The following is a 10,411-nucleotide window of genomic DNA, read 5'->3' as shown; positions in this document are numbered from 1 at the left end:
TGATGCTAGAGCCCAATATTCAAACTTACTGAAGAATGTCAAGGACAATAATACCGCTGTAATACGGTATTTCACAGCAGCTTAGCATTAGAAATAAATAACCAGTGAGGCATAATGAATTCATAAAAATGCATAAATACATTCACAAGAATAAAAGAATTAATTTACTGAGACAACGTTCAGAAGATGCTTGAAAGGTCTGAGCAGGGGAAAAAATCAAAGATGTTGATAAAAACTCTGTATCCAGGATGATCTAAAACATTCTCAGTAACAAATATTTTGTCAGTATTTTCTCAAATTCTAGACACTGACAATGTACCTTATGGAATCTGTCTCCTTTGTCAGGGCTCTTCAGATGTTGATAAAAATAGGAATAATGTGAGCAGCGTTTCAGAGCTCAGAATCATATGCTCCAAGGTGAAGCTTGAGCAGCTCTATGTGAAAACTCCACACATGTTTCTACAGGCACGCAAATTTAGTCAGCAATTCCATGTGCATTTGAAATGAGGAAATATTCTTTATTAGTAGGGGGTAGCACTTGATAAACAAAACATCAACCTTATTGATTATGTTGTTTACTTTTTTATATAGTTGATTAATTTGAGTCAACTTGACCTGTTTTGAAATAGGAGTAACATAGGAAAGCCCCCCAATATTAGTGGGTTTCTATTCAAATTCTTGCATCCCCTTGTAGTTTTTGTTTAGTATGGGTATTTCTTGTGTTATTTTATGCACTGGTATTCATAACAGTTTTATCTTCCTTGTGGAATGTAGCTTTTAACATTACAAAGTGTCCTTTTTATCTCATTTAATGTTTTTGGCTTTAATGCTTGTAGTTGTCAGTTTGCAGCCCTTGTTTTCTTTCTTCTTCTTTTTTTAAAAAAATATATTTCTATTGATTCCAGAGAGGAAAGGAGAGGGAGAGAGAGAGAGAGAGAAAGGAACATCAATGATGAGAAAGAATCATGGACCGGCTGCCTCCTGCACACCCCCACTGGAGATTGAGCCCGCAACCTGGGCATGTGCCCCGACCAGGAATCGAACCGTGACCTCCTGGTTCATAGGTCAACCTCCAACTACTGAGCCACGCCGGCCGGGCAGCCTTGTTTTCTTACTATTTCTTTTTGCTTGGTAAATCTTTGTCACATTTTTTTTTTATATTAGCCTTTTTGAACCAGTAAATTTTAAGTGGTTTTCCAAGATACTAACATTCGTGTGTTTTATCCCACAGTAGATACATTACAATCTCAGATTTAGTATCAAAACTACTGCCAGCTAAATTATTACTATATATCTTACTAGGGTTGGTAGTCAAATTTCTAGGTTTTAATGTAACTTGAAATAATTATTTGCTGTGTCCTTACATCATCCACATACACAGGTTGTTTCATTTTCCTTTCACTTTTAGGGGTTACTAATTTTTTTTAAATTACATAAAATATTTATATGTTTCCAAATCAAAACTGCAATATGAGGTTTATTCAAAGAAGTTTAGTTTCCCTTCCTGACCCCTCTGACCTAGCACTTCCTTCCACAAATGTAATCATTTATTAGCTTATAGTTAATCTTTCAAATATTTATTTTTTAAAATTCAAGAATATATATGTGTAAATATATGGATATATATGGATATATTCACATAATGTCCCTTTTCTTAAACAAATGGTAGCATACATGTTTTCTCTACCTTTTTAACTATTTAATATATCCTGGAAACTTAATAATAGTATATGAAAATAACTCTACTCCTTGATACAATAAGGAATTACATTAATGAACTTATTCAACAGCACTTTTTTTCTGAATAACATTTGGGAGATGATACTTTGTAATTCCATTCTTTTTCATACATTTTTCTGGACCCTTCATTTTCTTAGGTGAATATTTACGACTAAAGAATAAGCCAAAGTTTTTAGTGATTTTTTTTAAATATATAAGATTTTGCAGTCGTGGTTGCCTGGCAAGTTTAAGAAGATGTAGGGAATGCTCAGTGAAGGGCTTACTGCTGCTGTGTTTGGGGAACAAATAGTTTTATATTTGGGAAACACCAAGAAGACCGGAGGGAAAATGAGCCAGGAAGCCAAGGAGACACCAAGGTCCTTGCTCCCTTGAGCTACGTAAGCTACCTGGCTTTTATAGAACAACACCTCCAGCTCACCTTGATCCCAAATGAAAGGCCCACCAGTCAACAGCTATAAAGGGTTTAGCTTTTGGCTGGTCCCAAGAGAGAATGTAGATCCTTTCTCTGAGCCCCTAAAGCATGTTCATCTATACGGCTTAATGGGCACCGACTCATAAAATTTCTGGAATCCTATCTGTCTCATGTGTATATGTCCTTTTTCTTCAATGTGATTGCTTTGTATTTTATAGTTCTACTAGAGGCCCAGTGCATGATTAAATCATGCACGTGTAGGGTCCCCTAGGCCTAACCTGCCATCCAGGACATATCCACTGCCCCACAAAGCCTAGCACGCTCCACGGACACTGCTAGCAGCCTGCTCCCCGCTTTTGATGGCAGGGGGTCCACTGGTGCTGGAGCGGACACACAGCTCCCCGCTTTTGATCGCAGGGGAGCTGGCTGTCTGTCCGCTGGTGCACCAGGCCTTTCAAAAGCCTCCAGCATGGCAGAGGCTTTTGAAAGGCCTGGTGCTGGAGTGGACAGACAGCCAGCTCCCCCGCTTTTGCTCCCCGCTTTTGATGGTCCACAGCAGGACATGGGCTCACTGCCCCCGAGGCCCCTTCTGTGCCGCAGCACAGCCATGGTGCAGACGCTGAGCTCACGCTGCCGCTGGCGAAGCGAGCTCAGCATCCCGCTGGCCCAATCAGCCACCCCGGCCACCCCGAGTCCTGCCCCCCCATGCTTCCTGGCCAATCGTGGGCATAGCGAAGGTACAGTCAGTTTGCATATTTGTCTATTATTAGGTAGGATACCTACCAGAGGTCTTAAGACAGTGTTGAAAATATTGTGTGCTCTATAAGTACTTGATGAATTACATTACAATAAATAATATCCTTTGAACACCCTATCTTTAGAAAGAAGAAACAATTTGGTCTTCTTAAAATTATTTTTGAGAAACTGGATCAAACCTTTTGTTTATATTTTATTCTATTCCACCTAAGAACTGCGATAGGGGTTTTCTAGTCTTCCTGTTCCAACTTGAAGATATTTCTTATTTTTCTCCTTAAAAAGCCTATGTTCTTAAACATCTAATACATGTACAATATCAAAGATCATGATTAGAGGGAAAATTTTTAATTTAAAAAGTAAATTTTCTTACTTATAGGCTGTTTTCATCTAAATTAGGGTATACTAAAAAATTATCCAGTTGTTTAATATTATTGGAGAAGAAGAAAACATAGTAAATATTATTCTAAGACTATTTTACCTTGATTTATAGTTCTTTCCTGATTATGACTTTAATTTCCCTTGCTACAGTCTAGGGCATTTATTCTCTTCTTCGAGAAAATGGAGCATTGTAGATTTATGTTTCTAAATAGTATCTTACAATATCAACTGGTTACTGATTAACAACTTCAGTTAATAACAACTGATGAGCAAATTAAGACTTCACTGCTCATCCTAGAAAACATGGATTATATGGGGTGACAGGAGAGAATCCCAAACTGCAAGCAATTTAGGAGAAAATGGGAAGAGAAAGAAGTGAAGCAACAGGGTAAGTTCATATTTCAAAAGGTTTGTAAAGAAGGGAAGGAGAATGGTCAGTAATTTAAGAGCAGAGTAATAGGGAATATTTCTAGAATAGGGAAGACATAAGCATGTTGGTAGTTTGAAGGCAAGGGTTAAATAGAATCATCAACTTTACTAAATATCTAACATTTAGTTCAGAGTAGACATCAGCAAATGCCATTTTTTTCTTCCCACAAAAGTTTTGGCTTCTTCAGGAGTGGGCATGCCAAACTCTTTTGGTAATCCTCCAATAACCAAACAAAAATGATTGCTATCTGAGGCCAAAACCTTTGTGTTTTAAGATTTAGCTGTTCTGAGAAAATTCAGTTATTAGAAAATGATCATCTGCTTTCTGTAATTTATTCTGTATTGGGGTTTTGGTTTCGGTAGTTTATTCTATATTTAAGTAGAGAAACTCCACTGGCTTCTCTTGATAAGAATTCATATGTGAAAATTTGGTGGTCCAAATATACATGCTTTTAGAAAATACTTCAAGTTTGGTAGCTGAAGAAAAGATTAAGTTAAATTGTCCCTGGGATCTGCCACCCACAGGAAAGTCGTCTGTGTTGGCAGGACACTGCTTAGTGCTGCCAAATGGAGTCAAACTTCATTACTGAACTCCAAATTTCAAGTGCACCAGGAAAAGGAAAGGAAGGGAGGAGAAGGGAGGGGAGGGGAGAGGAGGGGAGAGGAGGAGAGAGGAGGGGGAAAAATAGATAAAGAAAGAGGATGGCTAGGAGGAGGAGAGGGGAAAAGAAAAATATAAAAAAGAAAAAAGAAAGTCATACAGAGTTGTGCCAAAATCAAAATGACACACTGGCATCAATGTAGATAATGGCTAATAATTTTTAGATCCACATGGGCATCTGACCTTTAAACACTGAAAAGGCCCAAGATAAATGTTCTTGCTATTACTTATGCATTCACTGCTTTACTCTAGTCCAGCCAACCTAGTCTTGGCTCCCTCTATTCCTTCCTCCTACTCCAGCCTCCTGACATGTTTCTACATAGAACTCCCATGCCAGCAATAGCCACCTACCAGCCATCTGCCAAGCTGCCTTCCTGCCTTCATTCATCTGAAAATTTATTTTAAATTTCACCCCATCAAGATGCCTACCCCAATTTGTGGGCAGGAGTATAAAGACAAGAATATTTTATACTTTATACCAAGTATTTTGATTTTTAACTCTTTCAGTATGTACAATAATATTATAAGGTATTATTGTACCCATTTTACAAAGGAGGAAATTAAAGCTTAAAAATGTTAAGTGATTTATCCATATTCCCTTAGCTAGTAAAGGTCAGAGGTGGAACTCAAATATAGGTCCTCTAATTCCTACTGATCTAAATTGCATTTTAAAAGGCAAAAAATGTATTTTATATTTTATTCTAGGAACATAAGGGATATTCAAATAATTGTGAAAGTGCCCTATGAGCTCATAATATTAAACCTATCTATCTACAAAATTAATTGTCTTTATATAGTACTGAACCAGAAACAGGAAACTATTTTCTAAGAGTGAATGGCTTAGCCATTAACTTTTCCCAAGCAACAGAGAATACTATTTAATGTTTTGATTTACAAAAATGCAATAAAAAGCTCAGCTAAATCTCTGGAAAGACTTATAAGTAAATAATAACTATACAAGAGACATGGGATGCCTTTATTATGCCCTCAAGGTGAGAATGATCACAGGAAAATTCAACAATGAATGCCTCAGGTGAAAGTAACAAATATTAAACACATTCCAGCAAAGTCATTTCCATTAAACTTTCATGCTTTCAACAGATATTCATGAGTGTCTAGTCTATGCTAGTCAATGGATAAGATTAACAAAGGTGAACAGAATAGCCAAAGAGCATATATGCATATCCCATGGACACAGACAAAAATGTGGGTAGGGCCAGAGGAAGGGGAGGGGAGGGCCTTCGTAGAGGGGGGCAAAAGGGAGGGAAATAGGGGACATCTGTAATAATGTCAACATAAAGAAAAAAATAATTCATGATTTAGCGAATGAATGAGATCCAGCCCCTGCAGTCTAGGAAATCCCCTCTATTTTCAAACTTTCTGCTATAATGAACTCTTTGTTCTTATTTTTGGGTTGGTCATTTTTCTGAGGATGTCTCATTTCCTTCAGTCTAGATCTAAGTGACATTTCTGGTGCTCCTATAGGGCTGACCCTATAGTCTATGGAGGGTAGCTACCAAAATTAATATAAGGTCTTCCATCACTTTGCAATTCCTTTTTTGAAACTAGATTCCTCCTATAGCATACTACACTCAGGTTCCCCTTCGAGACCTATGATTGGGTTAGGGAAACATCAGAGTTGCCTCACATTGCCACATATAACATGAACCAGTTATACAAAAGGAAAATGTTCACTATTCTGAGAGTAATGGGATAGTCAATGTTTCCACTCCACTTGCCTGGTGGCTCTTAAATTCCATGGATTTGGTCACATGACATATTGTAGGCTCAAAGTCACATTTATATTGGGTCAATTCTTACTTATCTTCAGAAAGTTATAGAAATCACAGCTAGAATTAGAAGATTTTATAGAGAAATAGAAATTTCAGTAAAATAGAACAAAATAAAATAAAGATAAAAACAGGTAGAGAAAGACTTCTGGAATGGCATATTGAGGCCTTTCATAGATCCATTGCTCCATAAAACAATGGCAAATCTTTTTAAATCAAATTTCAAAAATTCTGGAAGTTAATCAAAGGGTCACAACAATCTGAGGAGCATTTATTCAATGAAAGCTATGAATCTTAGTAAGAACAGAAGGGTTAGTGCATTATAACTTGGTCTATTTCTATTTCTCTCTCCCAAGCTCCACAATACCCTTAAAAAAACAACAGCACTTCAACTATGGCAGCTGAGAAAAACAGCAGGAAGACAGTATACATAGTCTAACTATTGAAAGCCAAAAACAAGAAGAAAATTTAAAAAGTGGCAAAAGAAAACAATTCATCACATATAAGGTATTTTCTAAAAAAGTTAGCAGCTGACTTCTCATCAGAAATCATGAAAGCCAGGAAGTGGTGGGGTGACACTGTCAAAGAGTTGAAAGAAAAAATTGTCAACAAAATTTTTTGTCTTAATTTGACAAAAGAACAGAGAGTTCATCACTAGCAGAATTTCCCTACAAGAAATACTACAGGGCCCTAGCTGGTTTGGCGCCGTGGAGAGAGTGTCTGTCTGCCTGTGGACTGAAGGGTCCCAGATTTGATTCCAGCCAAGGGCACAAGCCTGGGTTGCAGGCTCGATCCCCAGTAGGGGGCATGCAGGAGGCAGCCAATCAATAATTCTCTCTCATCAATGATGTTTCTATCTCTCTCTCCCTCTCCCTTCCTCTCTGAAATTGATAAAAAATATATTTTTAAAGAAAAGAAATACTAAAGGGTATCCTTCAGGCAGAATTAAAATGCAAACAGAAGTAATTCAAATCCATACCATCAAGAAAATTAAAAGACTAACCACAAAATGGGAGAAAACATATGTAAGTCATATGTGTGATAAGAGACTCATATCCAAATAATATTAAAAAACTCTTCCACTTATTAGTAAAAAGATTAAATAATGCAATTAAAAATGAACAAAGGATTTGAATAAACATTTCTCTCAATGAAAATGAAGATATACAAATGCTCAACAAGCACATGAAAAGATGCTTGATATAATCAATAATTAAGGAAATCCATATCAAAATCACAATGAGACATTACTTCACATCCACTAGGATGGCTAGAACCAAAAGACAGACAATAACAAATTTCCATGAAAAGAGAAATAGGAACCCTCATATATTGCTTGTGAGAATGTAAAAATGATTTAGTTACTTTGGGAAACAATCTGGCAATTCCTCAAAATTGTAAAACATAGAGTTACACATGATACAGTAATTCTATTCCTAGGTATCTACCGAAGAGAAATGATAACATATATCTATACAAAAACTTGTATGTGGATGCTCATAGCCACATTATTCATAATAATCATATTCCTAGAAGAAAAATTAGAAACAATTCAAATGTCTATTAACTGATGAATAAATACAATGTGATATATCCATACAATGGAATATTATTTAGCCATAAACAATGAAATAGTTATACATGTTACAACATGGATTAACCTTAGAATATTATACTAAGTAAAAGGGGGAAAGGCCATACACAAAAGATTCTATGCTGTATGCTTCCATTTATACAAAGTATCCAGAGCAGGCAGATCTATGGTGATAGAAAGAAAATTCCTGGTTTCCTAAGGCTGGAGAATAAGGGATTGGAAAGACACTGCTAATGGGTATCAGCTTTCCTTTGGGGTGATGAAATGTTCTAAAATTAGAGTGTGGTGATGGTTGTACAACTCTGAATATACCAAACACCCACTATGAATTATTTTTAAATGGATGATTGCTATGGTATTTCAATAAATCATTTTTAATAAAAAGGTAAGAAGTAAAGATAAATTGCATTGATCCACAGTCACACACTATAACTTGAAAAGAGGTGCTGAGAAATTTTAATTAAAAGGTATTAAGAACTATGTATGGCAGAAACAGATACCACGTTTTGGGGTGTGTATTGATGATTTAATAACAATGACATTTTATCAATTGCTTACTATATCCTGTGAGGCACTGTGCTATAAATTAGACACTTTTCAAAAATTTTATTATTTTTAATCGAACCACAGGATATATTTTTACTGATTTTTAGAGAGAGAGTAAGGGAGAGAGAAACATCAATATGAGAGAGAAACACCAATCAGTTGCCTCAATCAGAATCAAACCTGCAACATGGGTATGTGTCCTAACTGGGAATCGAAACCGCAACCTTTTGGACGATGCTCCAACCAACTGAGCCACCTGGCCAGGGCTAAATTAGACACTATTAAAAGTACTTTGTCAGAAAAGGAAGATAAACAACCCAATCAAAAAATGGGCAATGGACCTAAATAGATACTTTTCAAAAGAGGACATAAGGAAGGCCAAGAGACATATGAAAACATGCTGAAAGTCACTAATCATCCGAGAGATGCAAATCGAAACAACAATGCAGTACCATCTCACTTCTGTCAGAATGGCTATCATCAAATCAACAAATGACAAGTGCTGGTGAGGATACGGAGAAAAAGGAACCCTCGTGTACCCACACCCCAATAGGGGGTGGGGCCAGCCGCCAACCACCCATGGACCCTCTTCCCAGCCAGCCCAGCCCTGATCGGCCCCCATTGGGGCCAGCCGGCCGGACCCTACCCATATGCACGAAATCGTGCACCAGGACTCTAGTTACTTATAATAGTAAGAATCTAGAAGCCATTTAAATGTCCATCAATAGCAAATGAAATGGTAAACTTCAAATACGCAACATTTATTTAATAAAATTTATAATTAGGAAGACTGTGTATCTCCTTTTGCGAATAAGAGACTACAAAAATGTTTATGTACTATAATATTCATAGCAAACAATCACTGAGCATTTTAGGCACCACACTAAACACTTTACATGGATTAATTCATTCAATCCTCATGATAACCCTCTGAGGTAAGGGTTATTGAGGCACATAGCAATTAAGTAACTTGTACAAGTAGCCATGCTAGTAAGTGCTAAATCTTGGCAATTCAAATCTTGGCCATCTGACTCCTTCGACCCTGTCTTGGCCATGAGGCTCACCCCCTTTCCATTATAGCATCATACTCCACGGACATGAACAAGGACGAGAAAAGATAGTCAAAATGGAAATATTTGACCTGATGGTGGACTAGAAGTAAATTTTTCCATAATAAGTTTTAAATTTTCTAAATTTCATATATTGTGCTGCCTTTATGCAAACAAAAATGGGGAACAAACAAAAACTTCTATTTCTATTATTACTCCTGTTTTCCAACTCCATCAGGATAAAAAAGAAATTATGTTTTCCCAAAAAATGTCATGTAAATGCGAAACAGACACAATTCTCTATTTCATCTTAGGGACTGTAGATCAGGAGATATCTTTTAAGCAGGTGATAGCATATCAATTTTACCTTGAACATATCTGCAGTGTTTGGGGTTGAACAGCTGGTGTTTCCCAGAGCCTAAAATAATTGGACCTGAACATCTTGCTTCTCCATAAACATAAAGGGATACTGTTGCCGTGGTGCCTGCATCTTCAATATCCCCAGTGACAACAGTCACCTTCCAATCTCCTTCTGCAAAGGAAAAAGAAAATCAATAAGAAATTGTGGAGGAAAACCCTATTAATATTAGGAAAATTCTACATAATCTACTTAGTTGTGAAATGAATAATTTGTGAAATCATGAAGTATTAAGATAATTGTTAATCATGGACTCCTTTTGAAGCTAGCATGTGGAAAAGTTTTAGAAATATTATAGCATTTTAATTGCAAAGCAAATAAGCAGTGAGCTTTTTCAGGACAGCATATATTTAGGGCAAAAATGCTGTGTTGGAGGCACTTAATATTGTTTGGCTGGAAAAATTAGAAGTTTATTTAGGCATCACTGTCAAATCTTTGAGTGGGAAGAATGACAGACATACTGATAACCGGACACTGTAAGTTGTTATCTGTACTAGGAAATGCCTTGTCAGGTTGAGGTTAGTAATACAGTCCTAGCAGAATCACGGTGAGAACACAGAAGACCAAAATGAAGCAAAAAGAGCTAAAAACGTTTTTAAGAAAGATTGCTGGAGTCCCTCCCCTAGGGGTTGGAATGA

This window comes from Eptesicus fuscus, chromosome 19 (genome assembly GCF_027574615.1).
Source record: "Eptesicus fuscus isolate TK198812 chromosome 19, DD_ASM_mEF_20220401, whole genome shotgun sequence".
Classification (NCBI taxonomy): domain Eukaryota; kingdom Metazoa; phylum Chordata; class Mammalia; order Chiroptera; family Vespertilionidae; genus Eptesicus; species Eptesicus fuscus.
The sequence above is the reverse complement of the archived record's forward strand: the minus strand, read 5'-3'. Positions refer to the sequence as shown.